General features: G+C 40.3%; 1 protein-coding gene across 3 annotated transcripts in view; it reads left to right on the top strand.

Annotated features, from left to right (window-relative positions):
* The first annotated feature begins 1,910 nt into the window (after positions 1-1,910).
* grm3 (glutamate receptor, metabotropic 3) overlaps positions 1,911-26,318 on the top strand; it is a 49,940-nt gene continuing 25,532 nt past the window's right edge. For 2 of the 3 annotated variants that reach the window (XM_041997194.1, XM_041997196.1), the window contains exons 1-3: positions 1,911-2,048; positions 5,649-5,715; positions 16,690-16,749. The gene's annotated coding sequence lies outside the window, so the exon portion shown is untranslated. Of the gene's footprint in view, positions 2,049-2,370; positions 2,619-5,648; positions 5,716-16,689; positions 16,750-26,318 lie in introns of those variants that run through there. The other variant, XM_041997195.1, reaches the window with a different exon arrangement.

Genomic DNA, 26,318 nt, shown 5'->3' with positions numbered 1-26,318 from the left:
GACAAGTGACCACATTGACCAAGGCAAATGAACACTTGTGGTTTTTATTACACCCGTTGTCCAATATTCGGCACACTTCTAAGAACACTCACTGCTCTGTGTGAAGCTCCATCCATCATGAGGCCAAGACAGAACAGAAGACCATGAGAAATGAAGCATGGCTAATTCTATTAGCACGAGGACACAAACAATCTGTGGGGAATCAAAGAAGGAGGAAGCATAATCCCAGTGGACCCTCTTCCTGCTGCATGAGCTGCAGAAGTTCACCATGACAATGGCGAAACATTAAAATTCCTCCACATACAGCAAAACACACAGAATCTCATCAGGGCGGATACGTTCATATCATCAGGATGGATATGGTTGCAATCACATCTTTCTTTCTTTCTTTCTTTCTTTCTTTCTTTCTTTCTTTCTTTCTTTCTTTCTCTCTTTCTTTCTTTCTTTCTTTCTTTTTCTTTTTCTTTCTGCTGTGCTGTCTGTGGGGAAAGGCACAAAGCTCTCTCGCTGAGTGACCCTTATGGGACAAAGCTGGCTTTCTAGGCTTTTTGCATATATGTATGCCATGGAGACAATGAGGCCTTTATTAGAGTAGCCAGCATCTCCGAGCTGAAATGGCAGGGACCAGGGATGAGGTCCGAGAAAGCTGTGATTGACACTGGGCATTGGTGTGTGTGTGTGTGCATATGTTCATTTCCCACATCTTTTCCATGCATGTGTGTGTCACAGAAGTGTTAAGTGAATTCTCTTACTCTTACTCCTCTTTGAAGTAATCAGTCCGTTTTTTCAGTATTCTCATACTACATAGCATCATGCAGCACATGCATGGAAAACATCTCAGGTAGTCAGAAAAGTCTTGGCATCAGATATCTGCATGCATAACAGACAAAGGAGCATGCTGTAGCCTTTAGCTACAATCAAAAAACTGCTTTAAGCAAGCCTGCCGACAGTTCATCTCTGTACACTTGACTAACTTTACAATACAGAAATCAGGCTTCTAGTCTGAGTGGCTCTACGTGTAATTGTGTGTATGTGTGTCTGCAGTGTACATGTGCATTTTGTTGTGCAGAGCGGATGCTCTGTGACTCAATCATGCGTGAACAAGGATTTTCTGTTCAATAGGAGCTGCACACTTGCATACTTGCATTCTAATGAATCTATGTGCATAATCATACAAACCAGTACAGATGCACAGATGTGTATCTACTTGTACATGCACTTTCACAAGCAAACATGCACATGTACTCCTCTTGGAAAAATCGACAGATAACTAACTTTAAAAAAAAACTAACAAAAAACTGCATTGTGGTAGTGTACTGTAGGTTGAAGGCTTTGGATGTAGACTGTCTTAATATTCACATGTGTCAGAACAAGATGAAGCATCACTGGGCAGTATGTTTAGAGCTCTTACCCAAGTTTTTCTCTACAACTGACCAGATTATAATAACATGTTGAAACATTATTGAAGCTTGCAAAAAGCGAAACAGGATGCAATCTTCAACTCAATCTGAGACAGATTGAAAAGACACACAGACGTAGACGGATATTGTAGTCATTTCACACCTCGCACTGGCATGTAAAACATCCTTTTCAGAGGTTCTCTTCCCTTCTCTTCTCTCCCTCTCTCTATGTCTTTACTCACTAAACCTGAAGTTGTTGTTCTGAGTTGTAAACATGTGCTAAGGGAGGTGAATGGCTAAGTTTTCTTTTTATCCAATTAAAATGTCTCCTTGCCAGATCGATTGTTGTTGCTAGGAGACTGAAGCATCCTTTGGCAAGGGGCTACAGCTCTCCACGTCTGTTGTTTCCCTCCCCACCTCTCCCTTTTTTCTCTCTCCCTCGCCCTCCCTCTCACTCACTTACTCTCTCCCTCTTCCTCGTGCACGCGCGCTCACACTTACACATGCAAGCAAAGGAGCTGGCGCGCTAAGCAGTGGCGCCCATCCTCTCCCCCAGTGCGACTCCTCCGAGGGATCAGGAGTAGACTAAGTCAAACTTCCAGCAGTTTAAGATTTGTGTGCAACCTCTGAAGGACCTAAGTCGAGAAGGTAAGTCCGAAATCACACATTTCATACTGATGGGCAGTTGTGTTAGATTACAGGTTAGAGCGACAGAGTGCAGTGAAAAATTGACAGTCCGGGAGCGTTCAAGCGCGCGTCAGCCAGTGCAATTGCTTTGAACTTTGCGCAGGATTTAAACACCCATTCCTACTGCACATACGCATCTTATGACTGTTATTTTTAATCAGTCGCAGATGGTGTATTTTGATTGGGAAGGGGGAAAAGACAGTGAGGCTGTTCTATGAAGGAGATACACGATATAGATGCAGGAGATGAAACAAAGAGTATCTGCAGTTGGTTTTTTTACGCTGCGCCGACAAGTTATGGGGCTCAGACAAAACCGCACTGAGGCATGTCCCTCGGCTTTAGGCGTCCTACGGGGAGAGAGGGGCGAGTAGTTTCAGAATAGCGTCTCTGGAAACAGGCGTACAGGTGGATCAGAGAACCGAATCTGCTCACTGTTTATCAGCGTCATTAGGCTACTTTCCAGCTGCCTTTAAACATCCACCCCACACCTTGCGCCAGAGGGGATGAGAGGAGCGTGGACCTGTGCATTTGGTAGGCTATTTCAGTAAAATGTACTAGTCTAAATCAGATGTTACATACTTTAAAGATAGACTTAATGACGGACCCCCAATTTAATATATTTAACAGTTGAAATTAGAGGTGTAACGTAACTTGAACTTGAGGACATAGATGAACACGTGTCTTACTTTCTATACATAATCCGCATGAAATTTATTCTCTATATTTGGAAAAAATAGTTTAGAATTGGGAAACTTGATGGCAATGCTCCTGAAGCGTAGGTGTGTCTTTAAAACATTTAAGAAATATCTTAGCTTGGCCTTCCCTTTCCTGCAAGTTCGTGCTATTTCTCATAACCAATGCGTTTAATTTTTCTAGATAATCACATTCAGGCGCATTTTATGCAGATTTCAGACTGTGTTAAGAACAATATTTCCGTCCACTTCCAGCCATGTAGACTGGCGTGTGGGTCATCCAGTGAATAACTTTGCGTGTCAGCGAACATCATGTCTCCTTTCTTTTATCAAAGCTCAAACTGCACCTAAATGATGTGCAATGCAGCAGATAAGGGTTTCGGTTTTAGGCAAACTATATCCCACCTTTTGCTCGATCACTGGATTAAGATCCATGCCAAAGATTTTTTTTAAAATCTTTTTCTTATTTTTTACTGTAATATGAACATCAGAATACAAACTTAAAATAGAATTAAAGAAAAGGTAAACTATCAAGTTTGTATGCTCTTTTACATTCACAAAGAGCAGAGGTGGGCAGCACTTGTACAGATGTCAAAGGAGCTTGGTCTCATGGGTGATGTGTAGATAATGACGACAATACCTTATGCAACAGGAGCCTAAATGAAAAAAATTATGAATGCTGAATTTGTGCTTTTTTCACTTTTTTCGTGACATCAACATGTGTCTGTGCACACATGCACATTTTTTATTGATAAAAGAAATTAGATGTTAAAATTTCATGATTTAAAATATTGCATATTATACTGGTGTGCTTCTGGCTTTGTGATGTTTTTGGTTCTTTTGTTAATAAAGTGCTGTGTGATGTGCAGATTTCATGTGCTTCGTCAAATGTTTGTGTAACCAATTTGTTGTAACTCAATGCCCAATTAATGCTAAATATATTACATATAACAGTATGCCTATTTTGTGTATCAGGAAATGTTTCTGTGTGTATGTCTGCATTGGATGGTCAAACATGGTGCAGGAAAGGCCCACAACCATTTGGGGGTCTTGTCAAACTTAAAAGACATGGTAAAAAGCTTGTGTTGTGTGTTTTATATATACAGTATAACAAAGAGATAAGCGAATACACATCAAGTCTTTGTCAGTGAATGAACTTGGCCTCGAGTTTCAGCATTTTTGTGTTAGTAAATGTGCTTACACATGACTGTGGATCCTTGTGTGTTAGTGTGTATTTGTGTGTGTATTAATATGTGCAGAAATGGCCTTGTAACTTTGACAGAGCTACTCTCACTGAATTGCTTGCAGGACAGAACATCACTGTGTATAGAGTCATGCATGTTGAATCATGGAGCTTTGATTTAAGAAGATGTTCAGTAATTATGGGTGGACACTTTCCTTATAAACATTGACCATTTGATTTCACTTGATATATTTTCTTTGTAGATAAGTCAAACCACTTTCATTGGCAGGCTTTGTCCATTTAGAACATGTGACCTATTTCTCCTCGTGCTACGCCAGTATAGTGACACCGAATATCTATTGATTATTATCTCGCTTTCAAATTACAAAATGTACAATTTAATGTTTGTTGCTAGACAAAATCACCACAAATTGCAATTATTCTTGTCTTAAAAACCTCAAATATCAAAACATCAACATATACTCCTGATGCAGCCCCTGTGGTATGATCTCTCCTTTAGTCTCCATATGTGCATAAAGTTCTCTGCACAAGTATATCTGCATAAAAATTGACTTAATTGTGCACAGTGCTTCGATGAAGTGTGTTTAACCATTTATTTATAAGAATGGGAGGGGATGGAAGCACAGTAACTACTAAGCACATGCACATATAGCAGAAAAGTGGATTTTGCTGCAATATCTGTGGATATTGTGTTGCTACCAAAATCAAATGTAGTTGGCATCAATTTCAGTTGAATTCAAATCATATTTGACATAAACTTTAAATGATAAAAAATGTGTTATATTTTCTATTTATAGATATTTTAGATGTTTTTAGATAAAGTTATTATAAAATAATTGTTTACATATTGCTCAGTAAAGTGAGATGTGATGTTACTACAGCACAAATATTAGAAACTCCAGAATAGTACACTGATGCTCCACCCAATAAATCTGGAGTGCACGTAACTTTGTTCTAATGGTATTTTTATTTTCATTGCTATTTTAATAGGTTATTTGTAGAAATGTGTAGTTAATGGTTCATTCAGGCCAGTTATCTGGGGGATGTCCATCCACTAGAGAGAAAAAACAAATAAATAATGAAACTCTCCAAATAGCTGACTTTTAAAAAATACACAGGAGTTTATAAAGTCTAACCAGTGTCTTGTAAATATTAGGATATCTCTTCAAAAATATATTTTTAAATAAGACAATTAAAATTGTTGATTTATATTCCTTGTTAATTTTTTATTTGTGATTAAATACCATGAGTGATCTCGTCAGCCTTTTATGTCTTGTATGAAAATTTTCATAGACAAATGTTGAGGAAGATATGCCAGCTGTGAATAGCGATAGGCACAAAAAATTCAAAAGCACTGATGCAATGAATTACCAGCTGTGCTTTTGTACAGATCATTCAATGACAATCCATTTTAAAGGTTAAGTGCAGCTAAAAATATGTTTATGGCTCTACAGGTGTTTCTATGGACAGAAATGAGAGTGTGTTATGTTGCTGTCCGTGGTGCTGAATCCATTCTTAAGTTGCTTTAACTTTGAAGCACAAAAAGGACAAATGATGTTGACATCACATGTAGCTGTAAGTTTAGAATTGCTTGATCAATGCAATAATACTTTTTTTTCATACATTTCCTTTTTTTCTGCTTTCATGTGTTCATCAACACTGAAGATATGGAGATGAAAACATGGGATAAATCTCAGTAAAGTCAAAACGAGTCTAACAAGCTACCAAAAAGGTAGGTAACTGAAAAATTAGAGTCCAGTTTCATTCAAACACAAAAACCAAACATGACTAATAAATATGTCAAAGAAATATGTTGCCACTGTTAATCTTTTAATAACTGACTATCTACACTGGAATTTAAAACGCTCATCTCGTTATAATAAGTGATGAAAAGTTGGTAAAGAAATAGTTTCAAATTTTTGCAAAGGCTGTTTATTTTCTATTTTGTCAGTTTTGTTATACCTAACAAAACCACAACAACTGAATGATTTTAATTTTTGGTCACAACTTTGTGAAATTTTGTTACATTTAACAATATCTCCAAAATTAGTCATTTACTCTGAGCAACACAGTAACCTCTTGTTTCTTAGCTCACTGTGTCATATTAAGATGGCCAGATTTATGGATACGTACAATTTAGTGTCAGACTGATGACTGTTCACTAAAACTTATAGTGATTTTGTTGTTGGGAATAAATTCCAGTGTTTCCTCTGCCATGACAGCATGTCATTTCTCATCTGTACCAGTCCTTTTGGATTTCCTTGACATTGTTTAAAAAAAAAATGGTCAAATTCTCATCTCTTCTGCTCTGACATGCACAGGCATGCCACCTCAGCAATGGTGGAGGGTCTTCTTCTGGTGTTGGTCTTGATTGGTCTGTTGAGAAATGTGATAAAAATTCAAACAAATCTGTCATTATGAATATTGCAGAAAATTGTATTTTCTCCCATTATGCCATTAGTTGTTGTTTTTTGTTTATTTTACATTTCTATCTTTAGTCCCCATCATAAAGTTTTAGTACTTAGCAGAATAATGGCCCTACCCATCTGTTTCTCTTTAAACCTGATGTATGATTTAAAGTCTGACTTTTAACCTGACAAAACAAAATCTAGTTTCTCTTCTGCTGCATTGATTTGGACTTTTTTTTGTTGTTGTTTGTTTGGAGTTTGTATGTGTCTAGGGATATTTCTACTTTTACCATTGTCTTTTCATAGTTTAGCTTGTTTAAAAAGTATATTCTATTTTTATCCCATATATATTATATAGGATGCAAGAATGTGATTGTGATGACCTAAGTTAAAATGGGGATACTGAGGTGGCATTTAGCTCAGCTGGTTGAAGGGCCACCCCATATACAGAGGCTATAGCTCCTCAACACAGCTGACTCAGATTTAAACCATTGCCTCTGGCTCATTGCTGCATATCATTCCCAGCTCTTTCTGACCCCCTCATCTGTTGAGCTACTGCTGATTAAAGGCCACTGGAGCCCAGACAAATGGGGATACCATAGTTTATACAGAAAAAAAAACTAATGCTGAAGTTTGTTTTAATTCTGTTTTTGTTTTTTTGTTGTTGTTTTTGTTGTTTTGGTTGTTAGTTTGAAGACCTCCTGAAGTTTTTGTTTTTTGCTGTTTTTTTTTTTTTTTTCTTCTTCTTGTAATACTGCTGCTGCGCTCTGCGTGTTCCTTACACTGTTCTGCTTCAGTGAGAAAACAGGGAGGTGTCTGGAAATCACTGCTGCTTCTCACAGCTCACCTCTCATCATTAACTACAGTCACAACATACACTGAGCTGCACACATACACACACACACATACTAGTCTGAACACACATACACTGTGTAACCACAACACGCCTCTGTTCCCTACATGCACAGACATTCGCATGCGTGCATACACTCAGGGGATAAGGCAGTGAAAGGGCAGTGGGATGTACAGCTGTGATGGTGTGTCTCAGAGAGAGATCAGACTCTTTAATAAATGATGATCTTGAGCAGGAAAATTGTGTGTGCATAAGAGTGTGTGAGTGTGAGATGGATAGTGAAAGGTGGCTTCCTGGTCATGCATGCAGTGGTTATCGTCAATACAAAAGACCTTCCTGAAAGTTAAAAGAAGCAGATATTTTGCCAGTCAAATTTCCAAGAGCCTTTGATGATTAAAATGTGTCATTCTATTACAGATGACAGCTAATTTAATAGACAGTTACTAATTATGAACAGTGGAGTAATAAGTACTCAATCACTGTTTGGTTATCTAAAATAGCAAATCTACTGTGAAAGAGTATTTTTAGTGTTTTCTACTTTGGTTGTTTGATTATGTGACAGTGGGCAAAAATACCAATAATGTGGGTGTTATCGTTATGTCATTAATATCAGAGGTTTGCAGTGTCCCATGTTCAATTGTTTTATCCTTACAATTTATATACTCAGTGACTGCTACATGAACTGATTGGATTTGTTGATTTTTGCATTACCTTTTGAAAATTGCCTATCACACATGGGTGTGCATTACATGCAGTGATGTCTAAAAACAAATCAAACTTTCCAGCAGTTTACATTTACATCTGAAGGAAAAACAAATCATTATTGCACACCAAAATTTCCTAATCAAAAAGGGGGAAAAAGTGGTATTCACATAAATGCAACAGGTTTTTTGGTGTCAATAGTTCCTAAACTTTCTGTCACATTGTCTTCCTAAAGAATAAACAACTTCTCTCACAGGTTATGATCAAATTACTGGCACTACAACATTGTGGGTCTTTCTACCCTGTTGCATCAGGCACAGTAAGTACCCTGGATATTCACTCCTAATGAAAAGCTAACTGCTGTGGGGGCATCTGCCACACGCCTGGGAACTGTGTGTAAGCTGTGAATGTCATTGTAAAAATGTCATTATACTATAGTGTAAACAGCATTCTGAATATTATTAAACTATAACTTGAACTTTGTTCCGGTGCTATGCAATTAATGTAATTTTGTGCTCAAATGACAATAACACAACTATGATAATTATAGCTTGATCGTGCTCTCACTTAGACTGTTTTTATTGTTGTTATCAATATGCAATAATAAAAACAAGGCAGAAATTTATAATGTTTTTAAATATTATAAACAAAAAATTTTAACCACAGAAAAGAGGAAAACTAAACAATAACAGGTAAAGTGCAATGGGTGCAAGTTAAGAGAGTATTTCATAAATATGCACATGGCTTTGACCAAAACACTTTCAAGAGTACATTCTTCTGATTACATTTTTTCTGCCTTCTTAAGACTTGGCACTAATTTAATTGTGTAATTTTATCATACCATGGTCTTCATCAGTGCACTTGAAAATTCTCAGGCAGTTATTAAACAATGCGTTCATTTGGAAACCTTAGCACTTTACATCAGTCTTTCTCTAACCTTATATATATATATATATATATATATATATAACAATCACCAGATGCAGAACTAAAATACCAAAGGGAAACAGTAAGGCAAGGATGGGAAATTTATTTGTATAGCACAGTTCATGTACAGGACAAAGTACAAAGTGCTTTACATAAAATATTAAAAGTATTACAGCAGGGTACATGAAACAATAGCATGTGCATTAAAGAAAAACTTTAAAATAAAAGAAACTAAATAAAAAAAAGAAAAAAAAGAAAAGAAAGAAAAACCTCAAATAAAATAGATAAAATGCAAGAAATAAAGTTCCAGTGGGGGGTGGGGGGGGGGGGGGGGGGGGGGGGGGGGGGGGGGGGGGGGGGGGGGGGGGGGGGGGGGGGGGGGGGGGGGGGGGGGGGGGGGGGGGGGGGGGGGGGGGGGGGGGGGGGGGGGGGGGGGGGGGGGGGGGGAGGCGGGGGGCAGTATTAAAACATGATCAAGTTTAAAGATTCAAGTTTAAAAGAAACAGATGCAGATCTGGACTGCTAAATAAAAACTATTGAAACGCAGCAGAGAACAGGTGGGTCTTTAACCTGGATTTAAATAAACTGAGTGGTTCAGCTGATCTGAGGCTTTCTGGGAGTTTGTTCCAGACATGTGGAGCATAGAAGCTGAATGCGGCTTCTCCATGTCTGGTTCTGACTCTGGGAACTGATAAGAAACTGGATCCAGATGACCTCAGGTGTCTGGCATGGGACAAGAGGTCACTGATGTATTTTGGCCCTAAACCATTCAGAGCTTTATAGAGCAGTAGCAGAACTTTAAAGTCTACTCTCTGACGAACGGTTAGCCAGTGAAGAGACCTCAGAGCTGGACTGTTTTAAGACATGTGTGAGATTATTTCATTTGAGTAATATTTTTTTACACTGGGTGGGCAGTAGTGCCCTTTATTATATAGTAGGTAGATGAGAAAGGGGGTCAGAGAAACACCAGGATCGAATCTGGGCTGGCTGCCTTTATATGGCAGCTGCAATGCTAGGTGAACTAAACACTGCTCCTACAGGAGTGTTCAGCTCCAACACAGACTACTTATTTTCCTCGTCTTTCCATCAAGTCTTTTTGCTCCTGAAGCACAACATTTTTGTGTTCGTTTAGTAACCGTGCTGCTCCGGTTTGTTGGCTCCACTATCTGTGAAAACTTAGACAGAAAAATGTTGTGCTTTCCTGCATCTGCTTTCCAAACCAAGCTTGCAAGGCTGAGGCTAGGTGATTACTCCTGGGCTGAAGCTACAGCTAGCTTCAAGGTGAACTCCCTTCACTTTACCCGGCAGTGGTGAAGCAGACACATGACTGCAATAACTAGAAGAGCTGTGTGGTGTTTATTGCTAAAAACCTGTAGCAAAAAACATTCCCTGCTAAACAGGCAGTTTCTTACAGCTAACTGCTCTGATTATACACTACCGTTCAAAAGTTTGGGGTCACTTCCCTATTGAATCCCATGGCAAAGTGACCCCAAACTTTTGAACGGTAGTGTATATATATATATATATATATATATGGGACTTGTTTGAAAACAGTCATCTGATTAATTACAGGCTTTATAATGAATTAATCTCAATTAATCACATTTTAATAACATAACAATATTTGCCCTAAAAAGCAACTTTTTTAATTTAAATGGATTTTAGTGGACAACTGAATTAAATAATAGACACAGACATTAATATTATAAACTTAAGGTCCAGTAATGTCTGATAAAAGGCATTTAATTGCACTATCCCTGGCCAAAAATTAACAGACCTAAATTTAAAATGCTTTAACTGACAGCTCCAGCTGTTCTCTGATTAAGAGTCTAGAACAGTTCACTACTTTAACTTTTAAATTGTGTTCTTCCACACTCTTTATTAATAGGCATTCATATCTGACAGTAAGCCAGGGTGGATTCAGCCAGCTGCAGCTTTGAGTCTGGTTATTGAGCAGAGGTGAACATCTCCTGCTCTGGAGCTGGGACTGATGCTGCAAAGTACTGAGGTTGGTGAGTGTTTTGAGATGGGGGCCTGAGTCAGCACCTGTTACACTTTAGGACCCCTTGGAGACAGGAGAAGGTTTAACAAACTTTATTTAACAAAGAATAGCAGAAGGAATGGTTACTACTTGTAGACACGGAGGAGTAGACTGATCATCCTGGAGCCACGGAGCCGGGAAAGGAAAGAGGACAAGTCCAAGCATGTGAAAACGAGGTCCGACAGGGAAAGAGTGTGGTGCTGGAGTATTTGTAGCCAGGTGATTAGACTGATTACAGGTGTGGACAATCAGTAATCCGGAGAGTGATTGCTGTGGTGCATGGCTGGAAAGGGTGGGGACAATCAGTAATCCATGGCAGAACCTGGTGTGGGTGTAACAGCACCACTGCTCATTGAGAAAAGTAAAAGTTGTGTGCTTTCAAGTCTGTTTCTAAAAGTCTCCAATATCACCAGAAAAAGTCTCTAGATTTGTTCCTTTTTTAAAAACAGAATTGCTATAGGGTCTGAAAACTCACTAAATGATGTGTGTGCCATTGTAATCATACCAGAAACCGTGCACTGACAAACTTTCTGCGTTGTTTTGAATGCAAACTGCGATAAAATGTTATAATTTTTTGTAATCAATCATAATTAAGGTGTCCTCAATGGAAGCCGAAGACTAGTGAGCATCAGAGCCCCCATCCGAGATGATACATTCAAGCTTCTTGAAAACATTAGGAAGATGGCCCCAAGAGATGAGCCACTCAGTGAATGTCTTGGAGAGTTGGAGGAACCATCGTGGAGGAAAAACCCCTGCATGGGATGTACCACCGACAGATGGCTGAAGTGGCGGATATGATCAAGCTCTACCAATGGCTAGAGAGGGCTGGACTGAAGGGCAGCACAAAGGTGCTAATCATGGCAGCACAGGAGCAAATCTTGAGGACCAGGGCAATCGAGGCCCAGATCTATCACACCAGGCAGGACTCTAGACACAGTCTGTCCCCCTGAAACAATCCAGCACCACAGCAGGGTGCAAGATACTGGCAGGCAAAGAATACATGGAACACCATAACCAACTAGCCAGCATAGTGTACAGAAACATCTCTGCAGAATATGGACTGGAGACCCCTAGGTCACAATGGGACTCCCAAGACGGAATAGATCCTGTGGGATCTCTACATACAGACTAACAAATGGTGGTGGCCACCAACCAGACATAGTGATCAAAGTGAAAGCCATTGTGATTGATGTAGCCATCACCAACAATGGAAATATCGGGAGGATGGAACACGAAAAACTGGAAATATTCCAAGGACTCAAGAAAGAGCTGGAGAAAGCCTGGAAGGTAAAGGCAACAGTAGTACCAGGGGTCATCAGAGCACTGGGGGCCGTGTCCCCCACACTGGAGAATTGGCTCCACAGATATCTGGAGAAAAATCAGACAGCTCCATCCAGAAGAATGCAGTCCTACGGACAGCTAAGATACTGCACAGGACCCTCAAGCTCCCAGGACTCTGGTAGAGGACCCAAGCTTGAGATGAACAGCCACCAGCCTTTTCAGGGAAGATGGGAGGGTGGGTGAGGAATGAGGTTTCTTTTATGTTCTATAAGAACTAAAACGGCAAGGTTTCAGATGGTCAGGCTTGCTGTAGTATGTGAATGTGCTGTTGCCTTGGCCTCTTAGTCATTTCCATCTGTGCCATAGACTTTCCCCAGTGAAGACAGTGGCTTGCAGCGACCAGACACTGTCAATGTTAGACAAGCTTCATGGTCAACAAAATCCCCTGGTCTGGTTCTGGTATTCCAGACCGGACCACCACTCTGTGCCCCACTATGTTTGTTTTATCTTTATATAGTTAATGTTGTTCAAGGAAATTTATTATGTATAGTTAGTAAATAAACATATTAAATTACTGTGATTTCAATATGGAAAAAAATTGAGATTATCTGTGATGAACTATATAGCAGCTGGGATAAAATCAAAATGGTATCCTTGTTATTGGTTTTATTTCATTTTCTTCTTAAAATCTAATTAACTGCCTTGTATCATTACTAAACAGAACAAGATCTTTTATAGATGGATACTACTTCAATACTTTTACTTTAGAAAGAAAAAGTGTATTATTCTCTTTCAATAGAGCCAAATAATTATTTGTAGACACAAATTAAATAATTCACATTTGAATACAACAAGCTGAATTGATTGTGCTGCAGGGTGAATAATTGAAACCAGTGCTAAAGTGGAGTAAGTCAGAAAGTTGGTACATCGTTTGAATTATGATAATTAGTGAGGAATGGCCTCAGTAATTGGTTTTTACACATCGCTACCTTACTTGAATCAACCAAAACCAACCAACATTATCGAAAATTATTTCTGACTAAGAGGCTTTTGTGTCCATCCAACCTCAGGGCAGTTGGAAGAATATATATATATATATATATATATATATATATATATATATATATACATATATATATATATATATATATATGTTCTTAGAATATATATATATATATATATATATATATATATATATATATATATATATATATATATATATATATATATATATATATGCCTCAGGTGGACTATGGTCAGCACTCTGTACACCTTATTTATCAACCACAGCAACAACAGACAAGCTAATGTGTGAACATGACTTATAGGATGCAGCAAGAACTGTGTCATTGCAAGTTTGACTGATGCCCTAAGATGTCTCCCAGGGTCATTACATGACAGCTAAGTTGATAGATGCCATCCACAGACGGGTAATTCTCCATTTGACAGTCTCACTGCCTTTTACAATGATGGAATGCTGATCTGATTAATGCTTTCACAAATTTCCCAACCCTGGTCTGTTTTTAGGTTGAACAGCCATTTTTAATCACGTTGTGTCAAAAGAGCTGTGGATGATCAAAACTTAGGGAATACATACTGAGAAGAAAATGAAGACAGAAGGCTCCCTCACACCGAGATTGTACTTTAATGGCACCAAGAACATTTCCATGTCATGCCGCCATATCTCGACTGTACTCACTCACACTGGAGCACATATAGCCAGTGTGCACTCTCAGATAATAGGCCACTATGGTGTCAAATTCTGCAAGCTTCCACAAAATTGAACCAATAATAATTGCCTTATATGATGGAGACGACAAGTAAGAATGTCCTGTCCAACATTCTTACCTTTTTGAAATTCAAGCACTTTTAGCTGACACAAAGAGATGAAAAACATATGCTGCTAACTGACGCAGTAGCTTGCGAGATCTTAGAGCTTCACCACATCACCAAGGAAAGATCAGACCATTTTTGATGTTGAACTTAATGCCTTCCAACTCATATTATTTTTGTTGTTTTTGTCATAATACACTTGGCTTTAAATGAAAGAGTGACTCTACTATGAATGCAGCTGTGGGATGTTTCAACAGTCTTCACTCTGATTAGTTGAAGAAATATTCCTTGTGGACCAACTAGTAGAAAAACTGACTAATTTGGATTTAATCAGAGACAAATGCTCCAACTGCAAGTCACAGTGGAACATGCTTGTTATACCTTTCATGTCTCTATAGACTATGTACCTGGCTATTTGTTGTGACAGTATGGGCTTGTCTTTTGTCTTGATTTGCTAAACATACAGATTGTACATTTTCTGTAGATGGTGACCTACTGTGTTGCAGGTCATTACAGTAGGTGACCATCTACTGTTATTTGTTTGTAAGACTGTTATGGGGCAGTCTTCAAAACAAATGCTATAATAGAAACACTATGGGTCCAAGATGCCACTGAGTATAAACAGATCAATAGGGTGAACATGAATTAAACAGGACTGACTTGTCTTTTATGGTTATAAGAGAAAGGAAATTGAATTCTGGCAAAGTGCAAACTTCCAGACTTGGTGTGTAACACAGTAATCTCTTTTTGGCATGCCCCTCAGTGCTGCCTTTCTCTCTCAACAGGTGTAGATTCAGCTTTGTGACAACCTGTGAAGCTGATTCAAAGACTGAACCGCCATGTTGCTTTGTATCTTTAACATAGACTGGAGAAGCGTAGTAAATTTGCAACAGTCCCTGCCTTGAGTAATGAGTGTAAAATGGGTTACAGCTGATTTAAAGACAATAATATAGTAAAATACATCAAATTTTTTTCATTAATTTCCAAAAGATTACAGCAACTTGATACAGCAAGATGATTAATTGTTTTTGCATTCCAGATAATTTGAGGGGAGTCACTGTTATTAAATGTACTGTGTAGCATAATCCAGGAAGCACTCCTTTTTAGACTTTATGTGGTGCTCAAAGGTTAAAAGCTCTTTTCGCGGGGAATCCTTTTGGAGTACCCACTGCACATGAGAGTATGGTTTAGCAATTTATACTCCTGAAGAGCACTACTTGTGTGGGTTATTCCATTTTTCATTGTCACCATTTGGATTATACATTCCACAGTTTGAGACATTAACCAAATATAGTTAAGTCTGCCAAATTTCAGGTAACAAAGTACCAGAAAATCCATTATTTATGTTTCTAACATGACATGGCTTTTAACCTTTGGACTCAATGCTGCACACGGAAGAGACTGATTGATCAATACAGGAAAGGTTAGAATACTTGTTCATTGATTTTGATTGGTAAATTGTGTTGAAATGGTTCTAACCTAAGTAAGCACACTGTTAACACTCCATACATAAGTTCAACACAATGTCAGCCAGCATTTATCGGCAGCTTGTCAGAATCCCAGTAATATTGCATTCTGATTTGTTTTTTATGGTAATCAGGTTTTTGTTTTTTGTTTCTTTTAACATGTTGGTTGGTGTGCTCACCCACAAAGGATGGGCAGATGTGCATCAAGTCTTGCTGGCTGTTTAGTTGTTGTGTTTTGCAAGATCTTTCTGTCCTATTTACGGATCATCAGTCTTTTCTGCCTAAAATGTACTTTGTAAATAATTAATGGTCACACCCCATTGCACCCGTTAGACTGTCAAAAGTCTGGGACACCACACATTCACTATGCAAACACATGCAATTGTTTTGTGAGGGTTAAAGTCAAAGCAGTCAACTTCTGTCGCATTTTAGCAAGAACCAAATATATGCTATCTTTTATAATTAATGTACCAACAATTTTATCTAAGGTAATGGGCACCACTATCCTTATTTGACACTAAGTGATGAAGATAAAGATGAAGAGACTCAGATAAAAGATGGAAAGCGACATGAATAAATAAAACAGTTATTGAATTGACCTGTAGGATTATGCAGGTCTACATCTGTTGCTCTGCAATAACAAAGCTTCAAATAAACCTCTCCATTTTCTTTCCATGAAACACACATTTGCACATACCATGTCTTCTCACAATGTGCGACTCAAGTGTGCAGTTGTGAGTTCTGTGAAAGGTACAACAGACAAACAAGTGCACAGACACACACAAATGAATACACAGTGGAAACAAAATAGACACACGCAGAGATTGGTTATAGGGCTATCTCTCCTCTCAGTGTACCGCGGTCCATCGACCCTGCATGGCTGCTCTCAGCTGGATACGTGTCATCCACAGCAGCCCTGCCTGGTAGGGGAAGAGTAAGAGCTGTGGAGGATGTAAGGGAGGTGGAAATAAATGGGGAGAGAGGAGAAACAGGAAAGACTGTTTGGAAAAAATAGTGGAGGGGACACAGAGATGATTACTTGAAGAAACCTGAGCAATAAGGAAGAGAGGAGTGTGATGATGTGTATGCAGCCTACTCATTGATTCAGTAGGCAACATCCTAACTTTTTTATAGTCAGGTCCCTCTCTAAATGTTGTTTACTTGCTTAATGTGTGTCTCTGTATCTCTCTAATAGGTGTCTTTGGTGATGCTGTCATGTGCCATCTGCAATCTTCTCTTATCCTTCTTTATTCAGGTAAGATATTTAATTGTTGTTTGTGTATATCTCTAGAAGTGCTTATCTATTTATTTAATACAAAACTCACAAAAACTGATGAAGAGCTGATAGAGTTTTCAAAAGCAGGGTCACATATCAGGAAAGGGGTGGTACGTGTTAATAAGGCATTAAAACAAAAGAATTTAAATTCTAGGAAAATGAGAAAAAAAATTGAAAGATTTAAGAAGTAAATAGCCAATAATTTTTTATCAGTAATTGTTTACTTAGGGTAATCTTGCATTTTATGGTTTATTCGCTGCTGCACTTAAACTTCATTGATGGTGAGAAACATTTGCCTTGAGCCAAGTTTGCCAAGGATTTGGCAAACCAATCAAAGTGAATACCCAGTTTGTTTAACGTGCATATAATACGCAACATATAATAAAAAATAAGTTACTTAATAAAAGTGTTGCTTATATCCTTTCAGTTGATTCAGCCACAGATGATTCAATGTAAACTGAATAACTTGACTGACTACATTAGCTCAACTCATTTTAAACAGTGATCATCTGGACATGATGATGGACCTGCTGCTGCTGTGTCTGAAACTAAGGGCCATGTGGTTCATGATTCAAGTTTTAGTGATACTGAGATAGTACAATGTTACAGTAGTACTGGTGGGTAAAATATATGTGTTTGCTCTGCAGAAAATCATTTGCTAGGCTACACCAACAAAGGCATATGAGTCGTGTTTTTTATTTAATTAAGTAATTCAGTAGTAATTTTAAAATGTATTTTATATTTTATATATTTGAGTCAAAACTAAAAGCACCAACAGTAGGCCATAATTAGACTGTCATGGCCTTAAAGCTGAAATATTCTCCTATGTTTAAATCATGGGAGAATTTTTTTGTTATTGGTATTAGCATTACAGTTTTTTTTTAAAAAACTATTGTATTCAGTTTTTTAGAGTGATAACAGCAGCATCTTTACAATCCTGAGAATACATTGAATCCAGTGATACTAAATATGTTGTGGTTGATCATTGAAAAAGGGCTAAGATAGTGATATAAAGCTGAACTGTTTTTATAGCAAGTACCTCAGTAAAACTGTTTATAACTGGCGTTAATAACTGTGATGCTGATGATTTTCAGATAATTAATCTGTGTCGTCCCTAAATGAAGCCTGACCTGCTGCCTTCACTCTGAGGCAATCTCTGCTGTTATCAGCAGACTAACTCTAATGCTAACCCTGTATGTTAGTTCAGGTGTGCTGCTCACCTCTCTTCTTAAAGAAATGAAGAAGCTGCAGCTTCTTAATATGATGAAAAGCAAATCAGGGGACATGGAGGAAACAACCAAAAAGAAAAAACAGATGGAACTGGTTTGATAGATAAAAACTTTTTATTATCCTGCAGGAAATTAAGAACTGCATCAAAGCCCATGTACTGCTTCTGGAAATCAGTGCATGGGCTCACTAACATTTCTTAAAACTTTTATCAGTGTGCAGTTTAGTTCTGCAGCCAGAAATGCTAAACAAATATCTAGCAGTGCTACAGTGATATGAAAAATAAGACCTATACACAAAATCTATAAATGACACCGCCTTCTCAGGACCAATATCATGGCTCATCAGAGTTGAAGAGTCGAAGGGCCATCCTACAACTGACCTTTTGAACAGCTGCATAGTCTGCATCTATGATGGGATGGGTGGTATTAGCCCACAAATCATGCTTAATTTGCACATTGTTGAAAACTACAGGTTTAACCCCTTATCAAGCGGGGTCATTTTGGCAAAAACACCTGTAATATGACCTCTCCAAATTAGAATTACTGCTGTTATTGAACCCTCTGGATTACAGTACAGGCTTGGGCTCTTTGTAAAGGTAACACTCTTTGGTTTCACTCACAGCAATCAGAATCACTGTAAATATTACTGATAAAAAGTTATACACTTTAGAACACACAGAAAAAAATATTTTTTTGTCCTCGCCTAACCTCTATGAACAGAATGAAACTAATCTTGATGGGAAATATTGATGTTTGACCTATAGAGAGCCCTCAAAGGTAAGGAAAGTCAACATTTAAACTTTCTGCTTTTCTGTAAAAAAGGCTTTAGTGTTAGCGCTGTGGTTGTTGCGTTTCAAAATGATTTATATTATCGGAAAGACGAGACTTTGAGCTTTCATTTGATGTGTATATTGTGGGAATTTATGACGGAGGGGCTTGCACACATGGCTGCATTGTTGTTGATTAGTAGTCATGTACCAGGACCGGTACGTCTGCATCGTAAAGGGTTAAAGAAAAACAAGCTTCCATCCATACAATGTTTTTTTTTTTTTAATTATTCAGCTTTATCCAGCAACACAATGCCAGCTACAATTCAAAAGTGTGGACATATCTATGGACTTTAAGATTGCACTTTATGTGTAATCTGCATGACCAGCTGAGTGCATGTATGTTATCCTGGTTATTCCAAGCATAACTTCCAGTCAGTGCTACTATAACTTTTACATTTTATTGGGTGGTATAACTCAACTGACTCAGCAGTTTGTGCACAATGTTTCCCTCAGTCAATAATGTACATCATTAGTTTTAAAACCATACTTTAAACAATTCATCATTTTGAAACTTTAGTGAAATACGCTGCATTAAAGTTAAGGCTGAAAATAAGTGGTTTAAAATCCTAACGGTCCCTTAGTAGGGCACTACAGTGAACACCTTTTTAAAAGATGTTTTCTATTCATATGCAGGGGCGAGAATGGTGTCAGCCATGTAAGTAAATTAAATATTTATCCCATACACTGCTATCCACTGACTAATACACCAAAATTAAACTGGATGAATGCAATTAACAACAACAACAACAAAAAAAAAAAAAAAAAAAAAAAAAAAAAAACACTGTCCTTCAAAGTAAAACATTGTATGTGGAAAATTTTGTACTTTAAAAAAATATCCTAATATTCATCAATTTTAGCATTTTATATTAGGTTTGTGCAGATTTGATTAAAATTCAATATGTTTTCATTAATTTTATATGATATCTAATCTGTTTTGACTTATTATAAGAAAAATTCAGTTGACAGATTATGAGCAGGTTAGTCAGTCACAGATACAAGGAAAGAGTCTGGTCAGTTTATTCATGGAACAGCTGGGAAATACAGCAGTTTTGAATAACTGTATTATATATTTCATGAAATAAAAAGTATAATTGTGATTTTTTTTTTTTTTTTTTTTGTAATGTTAAAAATAACTCATCAAAATCAAATTAATTATGGACATGCAGAGAAATATCGCAAATTAAATGTGGGCACTGAATAGATAAAATGTTAACTGCATTTGTGAAAAATTTCTTAGTTTTCCTTTAGCTGTTGTATTTAGTGTTAAACTGCTGTCTATCATTTAGAAGCCTTGACTTCTTAATTATTCTTTTAGACTCAAGACTCAAGATTGTTTGTCATTATACAAGTGCAGGACACAAGTACATCAAGCAGACTGAGGCAGCAGCCGCAGCGCACCTATATACACCTATTTACTGCAGCAACTTAAACAATCTAACTTATAAAATATAAACATACAAAAGGTGTTCATTTATTTGTTCAATTATGTATTATGCTTTCTGTACATAGGTTAACAGTCATTAGGTCATTGTACAATTAGGTAAGGCATACAAAGGAGCATTTCTTCATAACAGAAAACCAACGCATGACCAACGTGAGGTTAGTACTTGGTGGTGTTTTGTATATTTGACTAAATAAAGGCTTCTGATGTATCTTCGCAATGCTCTGCAAAAGATCAGTGATGGGGCAGTAATTTACTTTTTATCTAATAAAGAGGCTCATACATGCACAAATACTATCATACTAATGTGCTTTGTACAAAAAAAATACATATATATTGTTTGTTTGTTTGGTTTTTGTACTAAAGAAAGAGACCTGAAAAGATTTTCTGTTTCACAGTGTGTGTTTTGTTTGCACAGTTGCTCTTGAGATAAGAAGCTGGGTTTGGACACTTTCCAAGAGTTTATAATGAAGCAAACATTTAATTTCATGAGACACCCAGGAAGCAGTGTAAAAATGCTGGAACATATTATTTGGCACATTTTTACGACACTGACCTCATAGATTTACTGTAATTGAGCTACCAGTTAAATTAATAATTAAAATGAATATACCTTAGTATGGCCTTGAATGAAATAGTTAAAGTTTAACCTCAATAAACACAATTTTGTACTCCATAACGCACACATTCTTGAACATGTTACAAAAACAAACATACTGTTGTCACGAATGGCGGCGGAGGTGAGGACCCAAATGCAGGCAGGAGGCAGAACTGGTGCAGGTTTATTTCCCAGGAACACAAGACAGGCAACCATAGACGACGGGGATAAACTCCAGAGAACAAAAACCAAACATGACAAAATGAGGATCTGACAATGAATGACTGAAAACCGGGAGTACTTATACACAGAGGGAGTAACAAGACACAGGTGAAGTGGATGAGCAATCAGACCAGGTGAACTAACAAGGCAGGAACAGAAAACCACAGAACATCAGGGAAAAACTAAGCATGACAAAACTGAAAACTAAAGCATGAACATAAGAACTACAAACCAAGAACATGACCAAACTAATCATGACAAAAACCAAAATCCTAAACAATCAAAACACCCACCAAAACCCAGAAACCGTGACAGAACCCCCCCCCCCCTCAAGGGCCGGATACCAGACGGCCCAACAAAGTCCACAAAAGAGAAAAACCCCAAGCAGGCCACCCAGGGTGGGCGGAGGGGGCCCGGAGGAGGGACCGACCAAAACAAGACAGGCCCCAGGACAAAGTTCAGGGGGAGCCACCTGGAGGCAGAACAGACGGCAGGATTAGGTCAGGAGGCCGGCCGGGGGGCCGGACGGACCGGGGCAGAACCTCCGGTGGACGGCCCGGAGGCCGTGCAGACAGCAGGATCAGTTCAGGCGGCCGGCCAGGGGGCCGGACGGACCGGGGCAGAACCTCCAGAGGACGACCCGGAGGCCGTGCAGACAGCAGGCTCCGGTCAGGAGGCTGGACGAACCGGGGCAGAACCTCCAGAGGACGACCCGGAGGCCGTGCAGACAGCAGGCTCCGGTCAGGAGGCCGGACGAACCGGGGCAGAACCTCCAGAGGACGACCCGGAGGATGCACAGACAGGTTTCCAGGCAGACGGGCAGGCTTGGACTGGATCTCCGGCGGCGGACGGGCAGGCTTGGACTGGATCTCCGGCGGCGGACGGGCAGGCTTGGACTGGATCTCCGGCGGCGGACGGGCAGGCTTCGACTGGATCTCCGGCGGCGGACGGGCAGGCTTCGACTGGATCTCCGGCGGCGGACGGGCAGGCTTCGACTGGATCTCCGGCGGCAGACGGGCAGGCTGGAGCTCTGGGTCGGGCACCAGTAGTGGGTAAGGGGCGTCTCGACCCGAGACCCCCTTGGAAACAGGAATCAGAAGAGAAGCATCACCACTGAAGACCCCCTCAGGAACAGGAATCAAAAGAGAGGCGTCACCACTGGAGACCCCCTCAGGGACAGGGACCAGAAGAGAGGCGTCACCACTGGAGACCCCCTCAGGGACAAGGACCAGAAGAGAGGCGTCACCACTGGAGACCCCCTCAGGGACAGGGACCAGAAGAGAGGCGTCACCACTGGAGACCCCCTCAGGGACAGGGACCAGAAGAGAGGCGTCACCACTGGAGACCCCCTCAGGGACAGGGACCAGAAGAGAGGCGTCACCACTGGAGACCCCCTCAGGGACAGGGACCAGAAGAGGAGCGTCACAATCGTTGACCCCCTCAGGAACTGGGACCAGAAGAGACGGGCAGGACCTGGGCACCGGCGTGGGACGCCGAAGAGCTGGGCAGGACCTGGGCACCGGCGTGGGACGCCGAAGAGCTGGGCAGGACCTGGGCACCGGCGTGGGACGCTGCAGAGCAGGGCAGGACCTCGGGGCTGGCGTCGGATGCTGGGGCGTAGGGCAGGACCTCGGAGCAGGTGTGGGACGCTGAAGAGCTGGAGCAGACCTGGGAGCAGGCGTGGAGAGCTGGGGCACTGGAGCAGACCTGGGAGCAGGCAGGACCTCCGCAGGCTGAGCTGACAGGACCTCCGCAGGCTGAGCTGACAGGACCTCCGCAGGCTGAGCTGACAGGACCTCCGCAGGCTGAGCTGACAGGACCTCCGCAGGCTGAGCCACTGGAGCTGGAGGTGAAACTGGAGGCGTGGACCGAGGAGCTGGTGTCGACCTCCGAGACCTGGCCTGCCCCAGTGGTTTTGGGCTAATCGCCAATCTGGTTCCCCAGAACGGCGACCACTCTGGATATTCCAGCGGCTCAGGCTCCGTGTCCAGTCCAAGGAGCATTCCCACCAGTTCATTTGACGTCATGTACTCGATGGGCTGCCGCCCCTGGTGCCTGGACGTCCTCCTCCTCCTGGACCTTGTGGGAGGAGGATCAGGAAACCACAGGTCTGGCTCCTCCACCGTTGGGAACCAGTCAGCAACCTCAGAACCGTAAAACTGGTACCAAGCCATCAAACCTGCTGGGTCCAGTTGTGGTCAGATCCTACTGTCACGAATGGCGGCGGAGGTGAGGACCCAAATGCAGGCAGGAGGCAGAACTGGTGCAGGTTTATTTCCCAGGAACACAAGACAGGCAACCATAGACGACGGGGATAAACTCCAGAGAACAAAAACCAAACATGACAAAATGAGGATCTGACAATGAATGACTGAAAACCGGGAGTACTTATACACAGAGGGAGTAACAAGACACAGGTGAAGTGGATGAGCAATCAGACCAGGTGAACTAACGAGGCAGGAACAGAAAACCACAGAACATCAGGGAAAAACTAAGCATGACAAAACTGAAAACTAAAGCATGAACATAAGAACTACAAACCAAGAACATGACCAAACTAATCATGACAAAAACCAAAATCCTAAACAATCAAAACACCCACCAAAACCCAGAAACCGTGACAACTGTATAGCGATGTCTTCAGCCTCGTTGCTGTGCTGTCCTCAATGAGTTCATTAGAAATGTACCTTTTGTGTTTGTCTCAGAGTGGTCTCTAATAATGAGTTCTTTTGAAGAGTGCATCTCCAAGAACTCCATATTTTTTTCAAGGAATCCCCATTGTGCTTTTTTCCCCCTGTAAAGCACAACACAAACGTCTTGGAAGAATGACAGCTTTGAGAATGCTTTTCAATCTTTTATAGACATCATCAGTGTCACCACTGAAAAAAGCAGGCATCAAATTAAATTAAATATTCTTGTCAGGTAGTTTCTTCTGATTGTGACAGAATACCAAGACAAGAGTCACTTCACAAGACAATGTATCATATAAATTTTATTTGCGGTTCAAATGATGCATAAACTCCACAGTATTTCCTATAAGCTTTTTGTTATTTATCAAAAATCTAAATTTCGTGCATCTTCCACATGTTTCCTGAGTACACTCAGATCTCTGTTGGTTGAAAGAAAAGGGAGCCAAAACATAGAAATAGTCTGCTTTTAGGTCAACCCCTCAGAGAAGCAGAGGTTGTGAATGTGTATGTGCATGTGTGTTTGTGTTTGTGTGTGGGTGGTTGTTTGTCTGGGTGTGCGTGTGTCTGTGTGTGTGTTTGTGTCATATTACAGAGCAGAGTGGTAAAGGTATGGCAGCTGCCTGCAGAAAAATCTGAGCTGTGTGCATCTAAGAGAAGCTTTCATCCTCCTACCTGCCCACCAAAGAGGAGAGACATACTCTCTCTCCAATACACACACACACACACACACACACACACACACTGTACTGCTCACACACAAACAAACCATCAACATGAATCTGACTGCAAGCTTGCTCTATGGTCTAGATTGATTTTTCTAGTCACAACATCAACTTCCAGCTTCTGTTTTATAAATCCTGAAGACCAGAGAGACTAACAAGGGGAAAAGAATGACTTATGGCTATAAGTGACTTTTTATTACCTCAATACTAAACGGAATAAATGTAGGGCAAAAAAAAAGAAGGACTAGCCTAAAAATACAACCCTGTCTCATCATAATTTAAGCCTACAGCCTTTTTACCAGAACCTTTTTCATCATCTACCAATCAAAACATGGCCTTTAGCACCAAATTTCAACAAGTCAAATAAACTCATTGAAACTGTGATTACATTTGCATCATTATCAAACACTTTGAATTAGCTTTATGAAACAATATACTTTATATCTAGCCACAAAATATTTTGTAATCTTAACCAAGGAGTTCAAGTCTCCAAACCTTTAAATGTCTGAGTTTGCAGGAGTATGACCTGTAGATTATTTTGTCTTGCAAAAATATCTTGTAACTAAAAGATATGAGTCTGGATAACATGATTTAACAATTTTAACAAGTGGATTTTGCTGTAATTTGTACAATAATTATTATTATTATTATATTATAAAAATTAAGGATTGGATACTGTAATTAACCTACCAGCTTTTGTTGTAGTTAAATTGAAGAATCAAAATAGGGATCAATAGTTCTTCCTAGGACACAGTAAGCATCAAATTCATCCAAAAGTTGGATGTTTGCCTCATGGTGGCAGTCGTAAGAAAGTCAGTGGACTGGCAAGTAATTTTCACATCTAGGATGTTCACTGGCATGATGCAAAGCAAGATTCACAAAGCATCTATGCCACAGAGCGGTCTTGGAGGTGAAAGACTTTTCCCCTCGAGGTGCCTAAGCAAACAGTGACAACAGAGTCCAGGAGGTCGACCTGGAGGTTGCATCAATAGCAGGCTTGGCTCAGGAGGTCAGCCTGGAGGCCGAGACGACAGCAGACTTGACTCTGAAGTTTGGCCGGGAGGCCGAGACGACAGCAGACTTGGCTTTGGAGGGCGGCCAGGAGGCCACAACGACAGGAGCTGGATCTCAGGAGGCAGCTGGGAGTCCGCGCAGACAGGAGCTGGAGCTCTGGAGGGTGACTGGGAGGGCCACCAGACAGGAGTTGGATCTATGGAGGGCGGGTGAGGGGGGCCGCGCAAACAGGAGCTGGATCTCTGGCTGGGGGCCAGGAGGCCTTGGGGACAGGAGCTGGATCTCTGGAGGGCAACCCGAAGGCCGCACGGCAACTGGAGCTGGATCTCTGGAGGACAGCCCAGAGAGTGAGTCCAGTGAGTCCACCAGAATCTGCTCCAAGACAGGTCCTGGCGTTAAAGCCGGAAGACGTGCAACCTCCTCGGAGGCAGAAACCACAGAAGGAGGAGGAGGAGCAACCTCAACAGAGACAGGAACCAAAGGCAGAAGTGGCGCGTCCCAACTTGGGATCCCCTCAGGGACCTGAACCAGAGGCAGAGGTTTTCTATGCCTGATAAGGACCATTTGCCTTTGGAGGGAAGGGCCGTGGGGTTTTTAAAAATTTCTTGTGACATAGATACGGCTCTACATTCTGAAAAACATAAACTGGTTTAACCCTGTAGAGGGCATTATGAGCCGTTTTTACCTACAAAATCCTGTTTTTTAGATCAATAAAAAATATATTAATTTTATCAACAGTATAGGTGTTTTTTATCACAATCAAGTAACACTGTGTTGTTTACAGCTCAAAAACACATTTTTT

The sequence above is a fragment of the Melanotaenia boesemani genome, chromosome 10 (genome assembly GCF_017639745.1).
Source record: "Melanotaenia boesemani isolate fMelBoe1 chromosome 10, fMelBoe1.pri, whole genome shotgun sequence".
Taxonomy (NCBI): Eukaryota; Metazoa; Chordata; class Actinopteri; order Atheriniformes; family Melanotaeniidae; genus Melanotaenia; species Melanotaenia boesemani.
Note: the sequence above shows the minus strand (reverse complement) of the source record. Positions and strands in the feature narration are given on the sequence as shown.